A 19973-nucleotide genomic window follows, 5' to 3' on the forward strand; every position below is an offset into this window, starting at 1 on the left:
CTCCTGTAGTAGCCATAGTCCTCTTTATTACTTCAAAATTGCTATCCTGAAGAGAAGAATGACTTGATGCTAAGTACAAAGACCAATGCTGAGGTGTACTTGTCTCTCTTCATAAGCTTTTTGGTTCTGTCTTTAGTGAAATTTTAGTATTAAAAATTATTCTTGAGGAGGAGAATTTACTGAAAACCTTCTGATTTTCTGTCTGTAAAATTTATAAATTGGGCACATCCCTCCCTTCCAGAAGCTTACTGTCCTCTGGGAGCAAACCTCTGTACCTCAGTCTCCATAACAGAGAGCAGAAAGTGACATAGGCCTGGATAGAAAATGCAAAATTTTTTATTTGTTTGTATATTTTTAAAATTATTCTCATCACTAGTTCCTGGGTACCCAAGAATGAGTAAAGTCATCTTTGCCCTCTAAGAGCTAACACTACTGAAGGAAAGGTCAAGCTATATTTTCTTTATAACTCTAGTAGCTTCTATTTTCTTGTTTATTTTATTATTGGCTATTGTTCCTCACTGGAACGTAAACCCAGGAGGGCAGAAATGCTCACTGTCTGTCCCACAGTCTTTGTCTCCTGTCCTCAGCACAGTACGTGGCACTTGGTAAACTTTCAATGAATATTTGTTGAGTGGATTGGATGAGTTATTTAATACAGAAGACAATTACAGTATTGTAACGTTGTTGTTAATTGCCATTGAGTCAGCTCTGACTCACGAAGACCTTATATAAACAGAATGAAACGTTGTCCAGTCCTGCGCCATCTAGATGGTTGCTGAGTTCCTTGTCGGGGCTATTGTAGTGCCTTCTACCCTAAGGGCTCATCTTCCAGCACTACATCTGACAGTACTCTGTTGTGATCTGTAAGATTTTCATTGGCTAGTTTTCTATTTCTAGACCTTTCTTCCTTGTCTGTCTTTGCCTGAAAACTCTTCTGAAACCTGTGCACCATGGGTGACCCTGCTGATATTTGAAATACCTGTGGCATAGCCTCCGGCATCACAGCTACACAAGGCATCACAGTGTGACAAACTGACAGACAGGGATAGACTGACGTAGGTGCTATGACAAAAGCAAACACAAGGCGAGGTAGACACATACAAGAGGAATCCCTTACCCTACCTTTAGCAGGGTGAGATGTCAGTAGTTTTCCGGAAGAGGTAGCATCCAAACTGGTTCCTACCAGCAGAGTAGGAGTTAGGAGATAAAGGTGGGATGAAGTGGGATGAGGCAGCAGGAGGTAAGGGGATCTTGTTCCCTACAGACTAAGGAGTCCACAGAGCAGAAATAGGACAGTGATTCTCAGCTGAGGGAGATTTTGCCCCCAAGAGGACATTTGTCATGACTGGGTGTGTGTATGTGTGTGTGTGTGCATGTGCGTGTGTGTGCGCTGTTACTGGCATCTAGTGGCTAAAGTCCAGGAGTGATGCTAAACATCCTATGGGGTTAAGGAAGCCCTGCGACAGAGAATCATCTGACCTTATATTGCCCAGGTGGGGAAAACTCTGCGTTGAAACAAAGATGAATAGCCACGAGACGAAAGGGGTCACCAGTGGATGGAGAATTCCTCGAGAATTAAATTTTACTCTGCTCGCTCAGTATGCGGTGAACTTCTAGGTGCACAATGTCAAGTCATTCTTAAATAATACTGAACCAAGAATTCATGTAACACCAACTTGAAGAGCCCTGTGTATTGAATAAGTCTTTGCTCATCACCATGAGACTGGGCATTACGACGCTAATAGGTTATGCTGTCTGTAATTTCTCTATTTCCTTTCAATAACAGCGGAACATGGGGGATGTCAATGAGGCTGTCCAGCATTGTCCATCTCTTATTAAATTTAAGTGATTGCCTTTCTAAATCTTGACCGATAGGATAAAAACACATCAGACCCTGAAAGGTGCTTTCAAAAAGAAATTGAGGTTTTTTTTCTTCCCCCCTCTCGGCTACATGATGCTAATTAATTGTCCCCATACGCAGTGTTGGGGCAGCTCCCGGTGGCTTTGTTTCCATTATGCTAGGAGAAAGCCAGACCCTGATGATGCAGCTTGGATTCTCATGCCTTTTCCAACTGGGGCATTTGAGGGTGGGAACAGCCCTTACCTTTGCACCTCCTTTTTGAAGACAGAGCGTCCACGTGCTCTAGTGAGCCTGGCTTGGGCTTGCCCGGGACCTGCCAGGAGCTGAAGGTTGTTTTCTTTTTTCCCACAGGAAATAATTTTCCTGGGCACGGCAGCCTGGAGTTGCCAATCCCTTGCTCTCATGAAAGCTCACACGTGTGTGACAGTGGCACTATTGTTGGGTGTGCTGGAGTTTCCATTACAGATCCTGTGTTTATCTGCTGCAGGGACTTTTCTGTGAGAGGTGTAATTTAAACACTAAGGCATATGAAGGGACTGTGTTTTGGGGGAAAAAAAGAGAATATTCTATCTGAGGCAACTGAGAAATGGGGTGGGTTTTTGAGTGACTGAATGCAAATGGTTAAGCCTTCGTCTGTTAACAGTGGCCACGGCTGCTTGGTCCTTTTTATTGTCATGGAGATCTGGAGAGGTTGATGGGTCTGTCAGTAGAGGATTTAAGGGAGTTTTGAATGAGTCAAGAAGGTTCTATTACCAGGAACAGCTCTACCCATAAAAACAAATGTCAGTTCCACAGGAGCTTCCCTGGGCTAGGCTTGGAGAGATGGAGAAGTGGGGGTACTGGATAGTTTAATAACTGTTTAGATTTTGGTTTAAAGCAAATTCAAAATACAAATAAAGATAATAGCTGAAGCCAGCTGTTAAGCACATACTGTGTGCCAGGCACCAAGTTAAGTGCTATTTTGTATACATGGCCCACTTTCATCCTCCCAACAACCCTGGAAGGTGTAGGAACCATTTTTAGTGTTCATTTTACCAAAAGGCTCCACCTTGGAAGAAATCAAAAGTGTAGAGAAATTTAATGACATTGGGAAGGATTGGGTCTTTTTGAGCTGGGAGGTATTATTGTTGCAGCTTTTGAGTGGCATTTAATTCTCTCTTGTCCCCACACCTAGCTTTGGCATGGTAATAATCCCAGAAGTTTTCCTCCTGATTCATGTATTTATATCTGTCCTTTTCTACTTCTTTGAGGGAGCCTCTTATCATCCATGCTTTTTTAGAGAAGATGAACTATAAAGGGAAGGAGTGACAGCTAAGGCGGAGGGAGAAAGGAAAGCATGCTGTGGGCAGAGGAAGCACCAGGACTCAGGGAGGCGTCGCAGGTGCTCTGTGGTCTGCAGGGAGCACCTGGATTTGCCCACTCTTCAGATATGCATTTGTTCTACTCTCTGCCCAACCCATCCCAGCTGTACATTGTCAAGTCTCAGTGATCCATTCTGATGGGAGGGAATGTGATAGCACCAGTCATCCTCCAGCAGTGGATAGTATCCATGGGGCCCCTCTTGCCATCATAACTCTCCCAGAGCCCACAGACAGACTGTAACCCAAAAGTCGGCCACAGGAGGACCCCCCGGGTGTGTATGTGTGTGTGTGTATGTGTATTGGGGAAGGGGGTTTAGAGGCTTCCTTTTGGCCTCTTTGAAGCCTGATTCTTCCCATCCCTATCTCAGGCTACTGGGCTGCAGAAATAGTTCTTGACAAAGTGAAATCCAAGGAGGGCATTCTTACCAAAGACTGAATATGAATATGGTGGAGAGGGGCTGTCAGGCAAGTCGTTGGGCTTGCTCTCCATGCGCTGAGAGGCCAGGACAGGAGGATGGGGACCTCTGTCCAGACTCTGCCTGGGATTTCCTCCAAGACTCAGTTCCTCACTTCCTCCCTCATTGAGATTATCACCAGGAAGAGTCTCAGCAACCCAGGTACACTCAGAAAACTCACCTTTTCCACTCACCACCCAGAAATGTGACCTGGTACAACAGTGAGGGTTAATTTGCGAAACAATGAGAGGAATGTCACGGGCCAGGGGTTTGTCAGGAGGAAGCAGGCTCTCTGCTACCCTCAACAGCGGTGGTTGTCAACCTGGACAGTTTTGCCCTACACGAGGGACATTTGGCAATGTCTGGATATGTTTTTGGTTGTCACAACCAGGTGGTATTACTGGCATGTAATGGAGAGAGTCCAGGGATACTGCTGATTATCCTGTAATGCATAGGACACTCCCCCACAACAAAGAATGATCTGCCCCAAAATGTCAGTAGTGCCAAAGTTGAGAATCCCTATGGTACAGACACCTGCCCTGGCGTGGTTGTGTGTTTGTTAGGGGTGTGAGCAGGGGTTGTGAGTCTCCTGTGCAGGAAAGGCCACCTCAAGAAACTGGTACTTGGATGATGGGAGGCCTGGCTGTACAGTGGCAGAAAAAAGGCACCCGGAAGGATCTGGAAAGTACAAATGAGAAAGTGAATTGTAGCTTGCAGGCAGCATTCCAGCCATAATCCGTACACACATTCCTTTAACTCTCACTCTCTTAAATTCAAACCCTGAGGTCTGAGTCCAATTAAAATGCCAAAAAATATAATTATTGGGTTGCGCATGGTGGGGTTAGCTTAGGTTACTCTCAAATTAAATGCAGTCTCTGACTCATCTAGAACTAAAAGCCCAAGTCTTGGGTTCAGATCCTTGTATTTAAACAACAAAGTTATTTTCTCACGGCCTTGCCTCAGAGCTTTGAACCAGTTTGAAACGGTTCAGTCATGGCTGACAGAAACAAGAGAGGGATATGTGTTATATAGCAACCAAATCCTTGTGTGCTGGAATTTGACCCGAGTAGGAAACAGGCTCAAAGATGGTGGCCAACCATGCTGCTTTGACTTGGAACCGTTTCGAGCTGATTCAAAGCCCTGCCTCGGTTTCCTTTTTCTGAAAAGAGAGAGTTGTCCTCCTTGTCTAGGGCGGGACAGAGTGTCTTCATGAGTTGATGTCTGCAGTGTATTACTGTTAGCTTTTGTGATGCCACAGTTGTGTTGTACTCAGCAAGATAGACTATGAAAAACAATCCAGGAAGACAAGGATGCCATTTTTATACTGGAAGAGGCTTATCAGGATGCTTAGGTTCTGGAGCGGGAGGTAGTAAGGTATAAGATGACGCTTTTAAAGGGGAAAATGCAGCCAAAAGTCAGCCTTCTTGCAATTTCTTGTGTACATGTGAAGCTGAGTGGTGTAGCTAGCGTCAACCCTAATTGCCCCATAAATCTTGTCAAATGGGAGTGGGGACTCTAGTCCCCTGACAGGCATGGGAGGAGACTCCAAAAGTCAAGCTCACTCCCCTATAGAATGTACAGCTGGCTAAAGAAAAATAGGCCTTTTCATAAATTACCTCCTCCACCCTCATCTGCCTGAAGTCATAAAACCCAAATGTAACCAGAAAACATGATCTTGGGGGGGGGGGGAAAAAAAAAAAAAAAAAAAACCTTCCTTTGAAAGAGCATCTTTAGGCTGGAAAAGGAAAAGCTTTGCAGAACAAAAAGGTTCCAAGGCCTGTAAAACAAGTTTTATTAAAACTTTAGTTATCTCCCACCTGCTGGGACTTTGTGAAGTTCAGAGGAAAAGGGATAATTGAGAACAGCATTTGATGTGCATGCGAGTTGCTGGGTTTGTTTCCCTCCTCTTGAGAGGAATTTGTTCTTAATCAAGTTTATTTCATAATAAGTGGGTCCAGACACTGGAATTCACATTTGCATGTTTGACACTGTTTAATTAAGATCCTTTACATGTGAGGTGTCAACTTTTGTTGTTTTGGATTTAATGTCTTTGTAAGTTTGAACCTTAAGATGTTGGTTTTTTTTCTTTAGCTCCTGCATGTTCTCTGTGAGTAGGGGTATTTTATACAATGTGTCTTAGGAGAGCGAAGGCAAAGTGTTCTGGCACCTGGTTCCATGCTAGCCTCCAAAGCGTCCATGGCCTTGAACCTGAGACTCTGAGCTCCACCCTCATTTTGCTTTGGGCAAGCCCCAAGGATTTAATCTGTCTGCTTTTCTCATTCATCTCTCTCTTCCTGCAGCTTTCTGTTTGCTTTAAATTACAGAATGGCTCCAGGTATTGGGCTCAGAGCATTTCAGTAAGTTGCAACAATAGTAGTAACATCACCATTTATTAAGATTTAACAATGGGCAGGGACTGGGCTTAATGCTTTCCTCGTTAGTCTTCCCTACAAGAGGGAAGCTCTGGTAGCATAGTGCCTAAGGCACTTGACTGCTAACCAGAAGTTTGGCAGTTCAGATCCACCAGCCACTCCTGGAAAGGAAGGTTGGGCAATCTACTTCCCTAATGATACCACCTTGGAAACCCAAGGAGGGGTCGCTGTCAGATCCCCAGACACTCCGCGGGAGGAAGGTTGGGCAACTTACTATCCCTAGTGATACTACCTTGGAAACCCAAGGAGGGGTCGCTGTCAGATCCCCAGACACTCCGCGGGAGGAAGGTTGGGCAACTTACTATCCCTAGTGATACTACCTTGGAAACCCAAGGAGGGGTCAGTATGAGTCGGTCCAACTCTGTGGTACCTAACAACAACAACACCACAAGCCACAGGGAGGCATTTCTGGTCTAATTAGTGGTAGAATCCTTACCTTCCATGTGGGAAATGCAGGTTTGATTCCTTACCGATGCACCTTGTACACAGCTACTACCTGTCAGTGGGAGCTTGTATATTACTATGCTGCTGAACAGATTTCAACACAGCTGCCAGACTAAGATGGTCTAGAAAGAAAGGGCTGGCAAGCTATTTTTGAAAATCAACTAAGGAAAACCCTGTGGATCACAGTGTTCCAATCCACAGTTGGTCATGGGGGTGGAGCAGGACCAGAAAGCATTTCGTTCCATTGTGTATGGGGTTTCCATGAGCCGGGGGGTAGCTAACAACAACAGAAGTCAGGGGTCACATAGCTGGTGAGTGGTGTCTGAGATTGGAGCCAGTTGCCTGACCAGTATCCAAGTCTTTATCAGAGTTCTCCTGTGCCTGTCTCTTTATGTTCTAAGGCTTAGAAAAACTGACTTTCTGGTTCTTGTTTTGTTGCTGCACCTGGACTTTGGAGTGGATCAGTTAGAAGTTGTAAAAGTTCCAGTGCATCTAGAAAGTCCCCTGACATCCTAGCTGTGTCTTTTCATTGCAAATGATAGCTGTTGTCTGAAGACCTCAGAGCACCCTCATTTTTTGAAGTTTAAAAAATAAATCTTGTACAGTATGGCAATTCCTTAAAAAGCTAGAATTAGAAATACCCTTTGACCCAGCAATCCCATTACTAGGTATATATCCTAAAGAAGTGAGAGCCATGACAAGAACAGATATATGCATACCCATGTTCATCACAGTAGTATTTACAGTAGCTAAAAGATGGAAACAGTCTAGGTGCCCATCAGCAGAAGAATGGATAACCAAACTATGGTACATACACACAGTGGAATACTATGCAACACTAAAGAATAATGTAGAATCAAAACACCACATAACATGGATGAACTTGGCGAACATTATGCTGAGTGAAATAAGTTAGTCACAGAAGGACAAATATAATAGTGGTTAATTATTGTAAAAAGTCAAAGAAAGGTTTATATATGGAAGGAAGCTTTCTTTGTTGGTTACCAGGGATGGGAGGGGAGGAGGGGGAACACTGGATTAAAAAAATGCATTGAACCATGTCACTTAAATTTTGTGTATTTCACTATACAAAATTCACATAAATTATATTTCAATAAAATGCATTTAAAAAAATAAATCTTGTAAGATGTGGTTTGTTCTTTGTATTTCATTAAAACTCATGCCCAGTTTTTTGACCTTTTGTGTAACTACTGTAGTTCCTGTCCCTCATCTCTCGTGTAGTATGAGCCCAGTGAAGGGAAAGGAACACTTCCTGAGCACATGCTCTGTATCAAGTGCTTCCTGACCATGGATCATCTCTTCTAGTTGTCTCAGCAGCCTATATAGTAGCTGTAACGCAAGGCAACACACTGCCATCGAGTTGGATCCGACTCATAGCCACCCCTCCTTGGGTTTCCGAGGCAGTATCACTACGGAAGTAGATTGCCCAGCCTTCCTTCCGAGGAGTGGCTGGTGGGTATAAACCTCCAGCCTTCTGGTTAGCAGTCAAATGCCTTAGGCACTACGCCACCAGAGCTCCTCATAATAGCTGTTAGACACCCTCATATTACAAATGAAGGAACTGAGGCTTGGAGAGAGTCGATAAATTTGCTCCGGGCCTCATGGCTATTGGATTGTAACTGAACAAGGAGTCAAACCCAGACCCTCTCACCCTAAAGCCAGAATTCTTTCTACTCTACTTCCTGTTAATTGAATGGGAATTGGGTTTAATGGGATTTTGCTCTTTCTTAGGAAAAAGGAGCTGGGGCGGGCTTATAGAAACAAGTGGAAAGCCTTTCTCTTTATTTCCTCCCCGAAGCCATGGAGGCCAGCTCTGTAATTTGGGGGGTGGAGGTGGGGGTCACTTACGTTGAGTGAATGGAAAAGCTAGGTCATGTAGCTGTCAGGCCCTGCATTCCTGTTTAATTGGCTAGCACACACTTCCCTTGTATTTGTTTACCTTGTGGCTAGTTCTGACAAATAAAATGAATCTTTTTCTTGGCCTCTTCACTTGGAAGAAGTAAACTATGGGATTTTAGTAGAAAGAAGAAAGGGGTGAGAATGTCTGGGATTTGGAAGATCTCCAAGTATGCAGTGCAGAAGAAGGTATGCTTGGTGACTTTGGTGACATGATCGTATGACCCTTCCTGCATCACACCCACTGAATCAGACCTTGCCCTGTTTCTGCAGAGCTTTGGACATACCCTCTTCCCCTCTGGTGGCCCTTCACCACTGTGGTCTCTTCCTGGAAGAGTACTGGCCAGTCCACTAACAAGTATTTATTGAGCTCCTACTAGATAAAAGTTTGTTTGTTGTACCCAGATTGTCAGGCAAAAATGTTAAAATAAATACTAGAATTAGATCAAGGCATTCTTCCTTCTGGTTTAGGTCAAGATGCAAAGTGTCCAGAATAATAAGCAGCCTTGTTTCTAGCCCTTCTTATAGGCAGTCTGTTTCACAGATTCTCAGATACATATTTTTTCATATGTGAAATCAGGATACATTTTACAATCACTGGCAGCTCAGATGTGACAAAATGAGGTATGTATTTGGTTTTTGTTGTTAGTTTCCGTCCAGTTGATTCTAACTCATGGTGGCCTCACGTGTGCAGAGTAGACTGCTCCGTAAAATTTTCAAGGCTGTGGCCTTTAGAAGTGGATCATCAGACCTGCCTTCCAAGACACCTCCAGGTGGGTTTAAACTGCCAGCCTTTCAGCTAGTAATTCAGCCCTTAACCATCTGTGCCACCCAGGAACTCCTGCTAAACCTTCTTGATGTCATAGCATCTCAGGATCATTGAAAACTTTTTGATCCGCCATCTAGAACCAAAACTGTCAGGAGCCAAGAATATCCTTTCAGAGCTTTAAAAGTCTTTGTTTAATGTCCCTTTCTCCTGCTGATGTCTTTTTTCCCCACCTCCTGGCGTCCCTGTCTGTTCCCTGACAACAGTGACTTCTGGTAGCTTAGCAACATTGATTCTCATCTAGCAATGCCTCCCTGTGCACTGCTGGCCCTCTGAGGAAAAATCATGTGAAAGTGTCAGGTATCTGGCAGAATATAGCTCCTTGGGCTAAATATTCCCTTTGGCTTGGTGAGGGCAAAGCCCTTTAGTCCAGCCTGGATGTGAGGGGGCCTACTGCTTGCTTTATTTATTGATTTTGTAAAGCCAAAGCAATATTAGCAGAGCCAAGAATAATGTTTGAATGATTCTGGACAAGAACACACTCTTGCATAGTTTTCCTGACAGAAACCCACCCCACTTGGGACTTGGGAGCTGCTTTGGTTGAGAAATCTGGCACCACAATCGGAATGTGATGGGTCCTAACTGCAGAGCCTGGAGCTCCCCTTCATGACGACCTCTCTCTGCCTTTTTGTGGTTCTGTGCCAGGGTTTTGAGGTGTATTTGGAGCCTTTGTTTAGAATTTTCTAAGGGACATCAAAAACAAGTACCACAGTCCCCAGTTGGGCACAGAAGACTTTCTTCAGAGGGGACATGTACAGAAAGAAAGAGAAAAGTCCACTTACTTCCAGAAGAGTTCATGGCTGAGAAAGTGAAGGAGAAATGGAAGATAGGAGGTAGGAGATGGACTGCAGAATTTAACTCTTCGATGCCTGCCTCTTGTTTTAAGGCAACAGACAATAAGAGGGAGGCAGCACGATATAACCAAGGCAAAGGAAGGCCCTAGAAGATACACTGGAGTAAAAGACAGGAAAACAAAAAACCAAACTCACTGCTATTGAGTCGATTCTGACTCATAGTGACCCCATCTGTAGCGAAGAAGAGTAAAGACCATCAGAGACCCAAGGAGACAATTTGTCCAGAGGACTAGTGGACCACATGAAACACAGCCTCCACTACCCTGAGACCAGAAAAACTGATGGTGCCCCCTTACCACTACTGACTGCTCTGATCAGGATCACAATAGAAGGCCCTGGAGAGAGAAGGAGAAAAAAAATGTAGAGCAAAATTCAAAATCTGAAAAAAAAAAAAGACCAGACTTTCTGGTCTGATAGAGACTGGGGGAACCCCTGAGACTGTGGCCCTTAGGTGCCCCTCAAGCCTGGAACTGAACCTACTCCTGTAGATAAATTTCAGCCAAATAATAGGCCTGCAAAGTGAATAATAACATTAGGAGGAACGTACTTCTCAGTAGTATCAAGCATACGAGACCAGAAGAGCAGCATTTGCCCGAAAACAAAACTCAGAAGCCAGGAGGAGGCAGGAAAGAAGGGTGAATGGAAACAAGGAACCGGGGGGCGGGGGGACATTAACAAATTGTTATACAGTCTCCATTCAAACCTCACCTGAGTTCGATGGGATACTTTATTGTGGTGAATTAATCGGGTGTGAGAGTATGGAGACTTAGTTTTTAATCTCTGGGTCCCTAGTTTCTAGATTGGTGATGCTTAATACAGATGCTTAAAAACTGTTGGTTCATATTCTGAACAAAACTTTTTTCCTGAACTCTCACCTTGCCCCTTTTCATCCCACTCAGGAGATTGGCTCAGGATTACTTGGTCTTAGATCTCTGTAAAAGTTGATCTTGGAGTCCCTGGACAATGCCGTTGCTGCTCTCAGCTGCTAACCAAAAGGTTGGAGGTTTGAGCCACTTGGAGGCGCCTTGGAAGAAAGGCCTGGCAGTCTGCTTTTGAAAAAGCAGCCACTGAAAACCCTATGGAGCACAGTTCTTCCGTGACACACATGAAGTCGCCATGAGTCTGAGTCAACTAGCCATCACCTGGTGAAAGGGTAGTGGTAGCCAGACTCATTTTGATACATACCTCAGTCATTCTTTCAGCTAAATAGCTTTTAAAACAATTGAAATGATTTTAAAAAATGGTGGCTTTTAATGCTTTATTTTCATTTTTTCTGTAGGAATTAAGAGTGTGGGAAGCATTGGCAAGCATTATGTGACTATTACCATGATGAGGTCAGCCAGCTTTCTCCCAGGGAGCCTCACTGAGTGACTTTATTGTGGTGAATTAATCAGATCTGAGAGTATGGAAACTTTGGTTTCTAATCTCTGGTTCCCTAGCTTCTAGATTGGTGATGCTTAATACAGATGCTTAAAAACTCTTTGTTCATGTTCTAGAAACAGGTTTTACCAGGATGTCCCAAGGTGTTCAGACCTTTGGAGTCCAGCGTCAGCTCAGGCTGGTGGTTAATTTATAAGAGAGCTATCCATACTATCTCTAGTATCAGAGGTTTGTGTTTCTTGTCCAGGACACTGCATGTATCCCTTCTCTAAGAGGCTAAACTAATCCTGTTGCCATTGAATCCAACTCATGATGGTTCAGTGTATTACAGAGTAGAACTGAGTGTTCTTGACTGTGATCTTAATGGAAGCAGGTTGCCAGGTCTTTCTGTGGTACCCCTGGGTAGGTTTGAACCACCAACTTTTTGATCAGCAGCCTAGTGCAAGTCATTTGCACCATGCAGGGACCTTCTAGATGGCTAGAAAATCTGTGATGGTTAAGGTTATGGGTCAATTTGGCTAGGTCATAATTCTCAATGGTTTGGTATATATCATAGATAGTCATCCTCCATTTGGTGTTCTGATGTGAGCATCCAATCAGTTGAAAGGGGAGCTTCCTTGGGGGTTAACCTACATCTAATATGTACGTATGTTATGGCAAAGCTTTCTCTCTTTCTCAATCCTGCATCCAACTCATCATTCTTGAATGACACGTCTCGTAATTGGGATGGGAGCCAGCAGCTACTGTCTGACCTGCAGATTTTAGATTCCCCAGCTCCCATGCCCCCTGAGCCAGTAGTCTGCTGTCTGATCTGCCAATTTGGGGTTCGTCAGCCCCTGCAACCACGTGAGTCAGGAGAAGCCTCCAGTCTGACGCCTGACTAATGGATTTGGAACTTGCCAGCCTTCACAATGAAATGGCATGGGCCATTTCCTTGAAATAAATCTCTCTACTTCTATATTTACTCTAGAAACCTCAATTATATGTACGCATGCTTCACCAGTTTTGCTCCTCTAGAAAACCCAGCCTAAGACAGAACCAAATTACGAACCAGGTTTTCTAGAGCGGCAGGTAAATGGAGAGTATGGAGGGAGAGCCCATCCCTGTGTGTCCACAGACCAATCCTTCTCCTGTTGCCACTGTACTTCTGTCCCATCCCTGCCCCTACCCTGTGAGTTGACTTTCCCCTGAACAATGCTGGGCATGCTTCCAGAACTTTCTGAATCCTGAATTTCTCTGTTCATTATAGATCACCAACCACAGCACCCCCTGAGACTTTCTTTAGTTGTGTTCATTCCCCTGACTAGGCCAAAATCTTGATGGCTTTTCTGCCCCTGTTTCTGTACTTGAAACTTGATGGGACAGTTATCCCCTAAATCTTTACTAAATGGGCTTTCCTTGGTGCTTATCTTTATGAGAATGTCTGGTTCTCCCAGCTTTCACAGAGAGGAGACTGGAGGGTCTCCTAGTGGGTAATCTCTCTTGAGAGGAGGTTTTAGTTTCTTAGCCCAGGATGTTTGTGGCCTGCTTTTTCCTTTCTTTAGCCTCAGGTCATGAAGGTGCCGAAGGAGGAGTTTAGAGCTATGGATGTCATGGAAATTTGAGGCCTGTGCTGGTTGGACTCCAAGAACAAAGGCTACTTTTACAACAGCCAGTGAGCAGCTTCTGCCGGGAGAAGTTCAGGGGAAAAAATAAGGAGAGGCCTCAGCCATGATCGTGCTATTTCCATGTCTTAGAAAACTAAGCTTTAGTGGGAGAGAGCCAGGTTCCCCTGTGCAAGTCGGCTCTTTTCTTCCAATCTTTACCTTCCAGACCTATCTGGCACAGCCCTTACATGTGTTAGTATGAAGTAAGAGGAATGGAAAGGAAAGATAGGGTCTGTTTTTCTTCCTTTTCTCTGCTCTCCCCCAGCCCCCCACATAAAATTGGCAAGTTTTCGATTCTGTGGGTTGGTTTTGTTTTCTCCTTGTAATTACAGGTCTGTCCCACAGACCTCTCTCCTCTCTTATCACTGATCACATCCTCACTGTTGATGGAGTCAACATAGCCTTAAACAAACAACTTCCCACAAATGTCTTCTAGATCCTCAAGTTCTGCAGCTTCTCTCAGAACTGCCTCCAGCACATCGACTGTCCCTTAAGGCCGTAGTCATGTAACTTTCTCTTCTCTGTTCTGCTTTCTTCACCTACAAACTAAGGGTTTGGTTTTAAAGAGTTTTGCTCTTTAATCCAGAGCCATGGAAGACCATGAAGTACTTGAGTGGTGAAAATAGTTAATGTGTTCTCTGTTAACCAAAAGGTTGGGGGTTCAAGCCCACCTGAGGTGCCTTGGAAGAAGGGCTTGGCAATCTAGTAGCAAAAAATCAGCCATTGAAAAGCTTGTGGAGCACAGTTTTACTCTGACAAATACAGAGCTGCCATGAGTTACAGTCAACTCCGTGGCAGCTGTAAACATACTGTGATCAAGTCTCTAGTACTCTTGAAATTCTAAACATTAAGTCCAGTTCTTCATTACACACCTTAATTCATAGCCATAGGATGGATTTGAGCAGATGGAAGTGTAGCACGTGGAGTGAGATGTTTGAGCAGAGCAGAGGGGCGTTCTGTTCAGTTGGTTTGGCAGCTCTGTCCTTCGCCAGCCGTCTGGCCATGCAGCCCCTGCCCTTGCCTCAGGTCCTTACTCTGAGTGCCCTCTGCAAAGGCACAGAGTTGAGTCACAGTGAGTCTCAGTTTCCCATTCTATAAAAAGTACATGCATCAATAAGACAGTGACTTAAAACAGTTGTCTCGGAGCAGTAATGAAGATTTGGTTTTGGCTTCAAAGCAATGTAGTGAATGGGAGCACCATGGGGTTTTAGTGTGAGAGCTGCTTTCTGGTCTAGCTTTACCATTCAGTGACTCTGGCTCCTTCAACAAAATTACTTCACCTCTCTGAACGTCCGTTTTCTCATGTGTAAACACGAGATGGTAGTGATGCCCAGCTTGCAGGGCTGATGCAGGGACTAAATGAGATGATGTGTCTGAGAAGCATAGGACAATGCAGGGTGTATAGTGAGCACTTCGTAAGAGGTGGATGTAAGGAGCTGATTGTAGTCAGAGAGACCAGTTGAGTCACTTGAGGATTGGTCAGTGACCTAACCCTAGGAAATGCTTTGGAATGTAGTTGTGTTTTGCCATAGCATGCCAGGCAAAATCCTGGGCATGTACCCTGTCCTAAGTGGTTTACCTTGCTTGTTGAAGTAAAACGAAATTTCATGCCTTAACATCATTGATTCAGCAGATATTTGTTAAGCTTCTCATTCTGTCTACTTGATTCCAACTCATAGTGACCTTATAGGACAGAGCAGAACTGTCCTATAGGGTTTCCAAGGCTGTAATCTTCACAGAAGCAGACTGCTGCATCTTTCTTCTGCAGACCGACTAGTGAGATCGAACTGGTGACCTTTTTGTTAGCAGCCAAGTATTTAACCATGGTACCACCAGGGCTTCTGAATAGGCAGAGAAAATTGAGCAAAATAACTCCTATTTAGTCAGGGAGACAAAACAGAAAACCAACCGTTACTATGCAGGGAGATACCAGTACCTGTTACTGTCGATTGATTTCCAACTCATAGTGACCCTGTGAGTGTGAAAGTAGAACTGTGTGCTCCACAGGATTTCTAAGAGCTTATCTTTTTAGTAGTAGATGGCCAGACTTTTCTTCTGAGGTACCTCAGGAGGGGCTCAAATCTCCAATCTTTTGGTTACCAACTTTGCATATGAACCATTTGCACTACCTAGAGACTCCATGCAGAGTGATGTTGTTAGCTGCTGTCGAGTTGATTCCGACTCATGACAACCCCATGTACAGAGTAATATTGCTACTAACATGAGTCAACACGTGAAACACTTAGACAGGTATCTGGCCCCATCACAGTAAGCCCTCTTACAAGTGTGTAAGCCCCATATAAATTTAAGAGGTGGCCAGGAGGTAGATGACAGAGGAACAGCACTTGTCCGAACCTGGGAAAGATAGCTAAGGTTTCTAAGAATAGGTGATGCTTGATGTGAACCTTAAGAAAAAGAGGATAGGGATTTACCAGATGGACAGGTGTGTAGATAATGGCAGGAGGGGAACATTAAGGGAGAAAGTAGTGGAAGGGTGCTCTAGGCAGTGGAAGGGCCAGGGCAAAGAGTTGCATGATACTCTAAGGGGAACTGACTGCCTTTGCTTGTCTTCCTGACTTGTCTTTATCCTCAGGGGGACAGATAGCAATTGAAGGATGTTAAGCAGAGACTTCTGTTTGGTGGTTAGGGAGCCAGACTGGAAATGGTCAGGAGGCAGCTATAGTAACAGGATCCAAACACCTGCTGGTGCAGTTGAGATGGAGAGGATAGGAGGCGCAGATTCTGGAGCTAACTAGAATGCAGAGTGACTAGCTTGGGAAACTAAGTGGAGGCTGGTTGGTGCCATTCTCTGAGACAAGGAATAATAGTAAAGACAGGGAGGAGGATAAACCCTTCACTGGTGGGAAGGTGAAGATACTCAGTAGACAGAGACTGTGTGTTCGTGCCTGGAATTCTCAATTATCTGCAATCCCTAAGTGGTGCGAATGGTTTGTACTAACCTAAACCAAGAGTGGGCTCAAAGAGAGCAGAAATTGTGAGGGTGGCACAGGGCTGGGCAGTGCTTCCTCCTGTTGAACGTAGGGTCACTATGAGTTGGGATCAACTCGACAGCACCTAACAACAACACTGACCTAAAGGTTGGGCGTTCAGACCCACCTGGCAGTGCTGCAGAAGAGAGACCTGGCAATCTCCTTCTATAAAGATTACAGTCAAGAAAACCGTATGGAGTTCAGTTCTACTCTGTAACATGAGTGCCCATGAGTTGGAATTGACTTGACGACAGTACATTTGCTTTGGATTTTTGGATTAGATGGAAAACCAAATCATTTTTTTACTTTTGGCATAAGTTTTTTGCTATTTTATTTTGGTTTGGTTTAATTTTGAGGTTTAATATAATATGATCAAATGTTCCATTCAAGTGTTTTGACGAGTTCGATGAATTTGGACACCAAGTTCACCCAAAATAAGATTCAAAACATTTCCATCTCTCTAGAAGATGCCTTCCTTAGCTTTTAATAGTTCCTTTACCTGATTACATATATGTATATACACATACACACATAATAAGTTTCAAAATTAGGATTTCAAAGTAGGACATGAGAACGAACCCCCATGTACTTGTCACCCAGCCTCAACAATTCACAGACAGTAGTGTTTCCTCAGGGAGCCCTGGTGGAGCAAATGGTTAAGCCCTTGACTGCTGACTGCAGGGTTGGCAGTTCAGACCCACCAAGCAACTCTGGGGGAGAAAGATCTGGCAGTCTGCTTCCATAAAGATTACAGCTAAGAAAACTATAGGAGGCAGTTTCACTCTGTCGCCTGGAGCTGCTATGAGTTGGACTGAACTTGACAGCACCTGACGCAGCAACAGTGTTTCATCTGTACCTCCATTTACTACCCTCCGTCCCCCATTTAGTCACCTGGGTGGTGCAGTGGTTAAAGCACTCACCTGCTAATCATAGCCAGTGGTTTGAACCTACCGTTCCACTCTGGGGATGAAAGATGTGGCAGTCTGCTTCCAAGATATACAGCCTTGGGAACCTGTGGGGGCAGTTCTACTCTGCCCTGTAGGCTCACTGTGAGTCCAAATCGACTTTATGGAAACAAGCAATGAGTTCTCTCCCTTTTTATTTTAAATACCAGATATCATATCATTTCTATTGTAAATGGAAATGTAAAAGATAAGGACTCTTACACACACACACACACACCCTTCCACAATACCATTACCATGCTTTAAAAATTAATAATAATGCATTTTCTTTGTTTGTTTGAATGACCTTTGTCTGAATTTTGATTACCACCAATAGACAAGCTTATTCCCTTTCCCTCCTTCCTGGCTCTCCTTGCCCTTGCACGGCAGTTCTTTGGGGTCACATGTTCTTAGGGCACTTCCATGTTCTGTCAGCCCAGCTGTCTGCTTCCCTTTCACTTCCCAGACCAGTTTTCAGTCTCACTGCCTTTTGTTCTATGTCCTCCCTTCTAATGAGATACCTAATGTTTTCTACCTGTTTAGAGTGTGCACTCACTAAGCAGCGGTCAGAGCGCCCAGTCCCCTGCCCAGCCTGACTCTAGGTGACTCCGTGGGTGTCAGAGCAGAGCTGTGCTCTGTAGGGTTTTCTCCTTAAATTTATTTTGTTTTGTTATTTTGTGTATACAGGAGTATACACAGCAAAACTCACACCAATTCCACAGTTCCTACATGTGCAGTTTAGTGGTGCCGATTACATTCATGATACCATCTCACCCTCCTTTTCTGAATTGTTTCGCCCTCATTAACATAAATTCACTGCCCCCTGAGGTTCCTGTCTAATCTTTCAAGTTGCTGTTGTCCATTTAATCCTATCTTCTTGTTGCGTATACAATGGTTTGTTCCTTTTCATTGCTGCTGATTTCTGAATTTTTACCAAGCTTATTAATATATAGCTCAAAATACAAATAAAATGAGGTCAGTCTCTTGCATTCATTCTTACAGTCATTCTGTGCACATCAGCTCCGTGCTCGGCTCTGTGCAGAAAGTGTTGGCATAGAGGCCTTCCCATGGAGACTCACAAATGGGGGAAAGGGCTTAAACCAAATGCGTTACAGTATAGCCTGGTAGTGCAAATGGTTAAGAGCTTGGCTGGTACCTGAAAAGTTGGCAGTTCGAACCCACCGCCTGGCTATGTGGGAGAAAGACCTGGCAGTCTGCCTCCATAAAGATTGTTGTCGTTAGGTGCTGTTGAGTTGGTTTGGACTCATAGCAAACCTACGTACAACAGAGTGAAACACTGCCTCGTCCTGCACTATCCTCAGAATCGTTGCCACGCTTGAGCCCGTTGTCGTAGCCACTGTGTCAGTCCATCTCATTGAGGGTCTTCCCCTTCTTCCTTGACCCTCGACTTTACTGAGCACGATGTCCTTGTCTAGGGAGTAGTCCGTTCTAACAGTGTGACCAAAGTATGTGAGACAATGTCTGGCCATTCTTCCTTCTGAGAAGCGTTCCAGCTGTACTTCCTCCAAGACAGATTTGTTCATTTTTCTAGCAGCCTAGGGTATATTCAGTATTCTTCACCAGTACCACCATTTAAAGGGATCAGTTCTCTGCTCTCTTCCTGATTGATTCATTGTCGAGCTTTCACATGCATATTAGCTTATTGAAAATACCGTGGCTTGGGTCATGCATACCTTAGTCTTCAAAGTGACATTTTTGCTCTTAAATGCTTTAAACAGGACTTTTGCAGTAGATTTGCCAAATGTAATTCATTGTTTGATTTCTTGACTACTGCTTCCATGGCTGTAGATTGTGGATCTAAGTAAAATGAAATCCTTGACATCTTCAATCTTTCTTTGTTTATCATGAAATGGCTTATTTGGTCTAGTTGTAAGGATTTTTGTTTATGTTGCGATGTAATCCATACTGAAGGCTGTAATCTTTGATCTTCATCAATAAGTGCTTCAAATCTTCACTTTCAGTAGGAAAGGTTGTGTCGTCTGCATTATCACAAGTTGTCAATGCGTCTTCCTCCAGTCCTGATGCCACCTTCTTCTTCATATAGTCCAGCTTCTCGGATTATTTGCAGATTGAACAAGTATGGTGAAAGGATACAACCCGGATGCACAGCTTTCCTGATTTTAAAACACAGTATCCCCTTGTTCTGTTTGAACAGCCAAGAAAACCTTGTGGGACGGTTTTAATCTGCCACATGGGGTCACTATGAGTCAAAATCAACTTGAAGGCACCTAACAAGTGATTAGTAGATGATCCTGTCGCCTTATTTCTAGATGTCAGTCACTTTTTATAGTCCTTCCTTCCAGTCATTGCTATTTTTTCCCTAACATCAGAATGGGTACACTTTATAGTTGAGTGGTAGTGTTTATATGTATTTGTCTGCCCTCTGCCTTTACAACCTTTATTCCCCATGTGATTCCTTCCCGCCACTCAAATTGGCATAAGCACTGTCTAATTTGCACTGATATCTCATGTATCTAATGTGGACTGGGCAGTATTTTGATCTGTTGTACACAGGGTTGCTTTGAGTCGGAATCAAGTTGATGGCACCGAACTTTGCTTTGCTGTAGCTTTGTTCTTACCTAAAGACTTTACCTAAAATGCTTTTCTGCATCCATTTTGCCAATTTAGTCTGATCCTTCCTTCAAAGCTTATGTTAAGTTCCATCTTCACCCTTAAGACCTTCCCTTCCATCAAGGCAGACCTCTCTTCTTTTTTACCCACTTGTTGTTGTTGTTATATGCCGTCGAGTCGGCCCCGACTCATAGTGACCCCTCCTTGGGTTTCCGAGGCAGTATCACTACAGAAGTAGGATTGCCCAACCTTCCTTCCGAGGAGTGGCTGG

The 19973-nt window shown here is 44.1% G+C and overlaps 1 protein-coding gene across 1 annotated transcript in view; it reads left to right on the forward strand.

The window, feature by feature from the left end:
* NXN (nucleoredoxin) overlaps positions 1–19973 on the forward strand; it is a 212742-nt gene that overhangs the window by 100263 nt on the left and 92506 nt on the right. The window lies entirely within an intron of this gene.

Source organism: Orycteropus afer, unplaced genomic scaffold (assembly GCF_000298275.1).
Source record: "Orycteropus afer afer isolate SDZICR_OR568_19922 unplaced genomic scaffold, OryAfe1.0 scaffold00042, whole genome shotgun sequence".
In the NCBI taxonomy this organism is placed as follows: Eukaryota; Metazoa; Chordata; class Mammalia; order Tubulidentata; family Orycteropodidae; genus Orycteropus; species Orycteropus afer.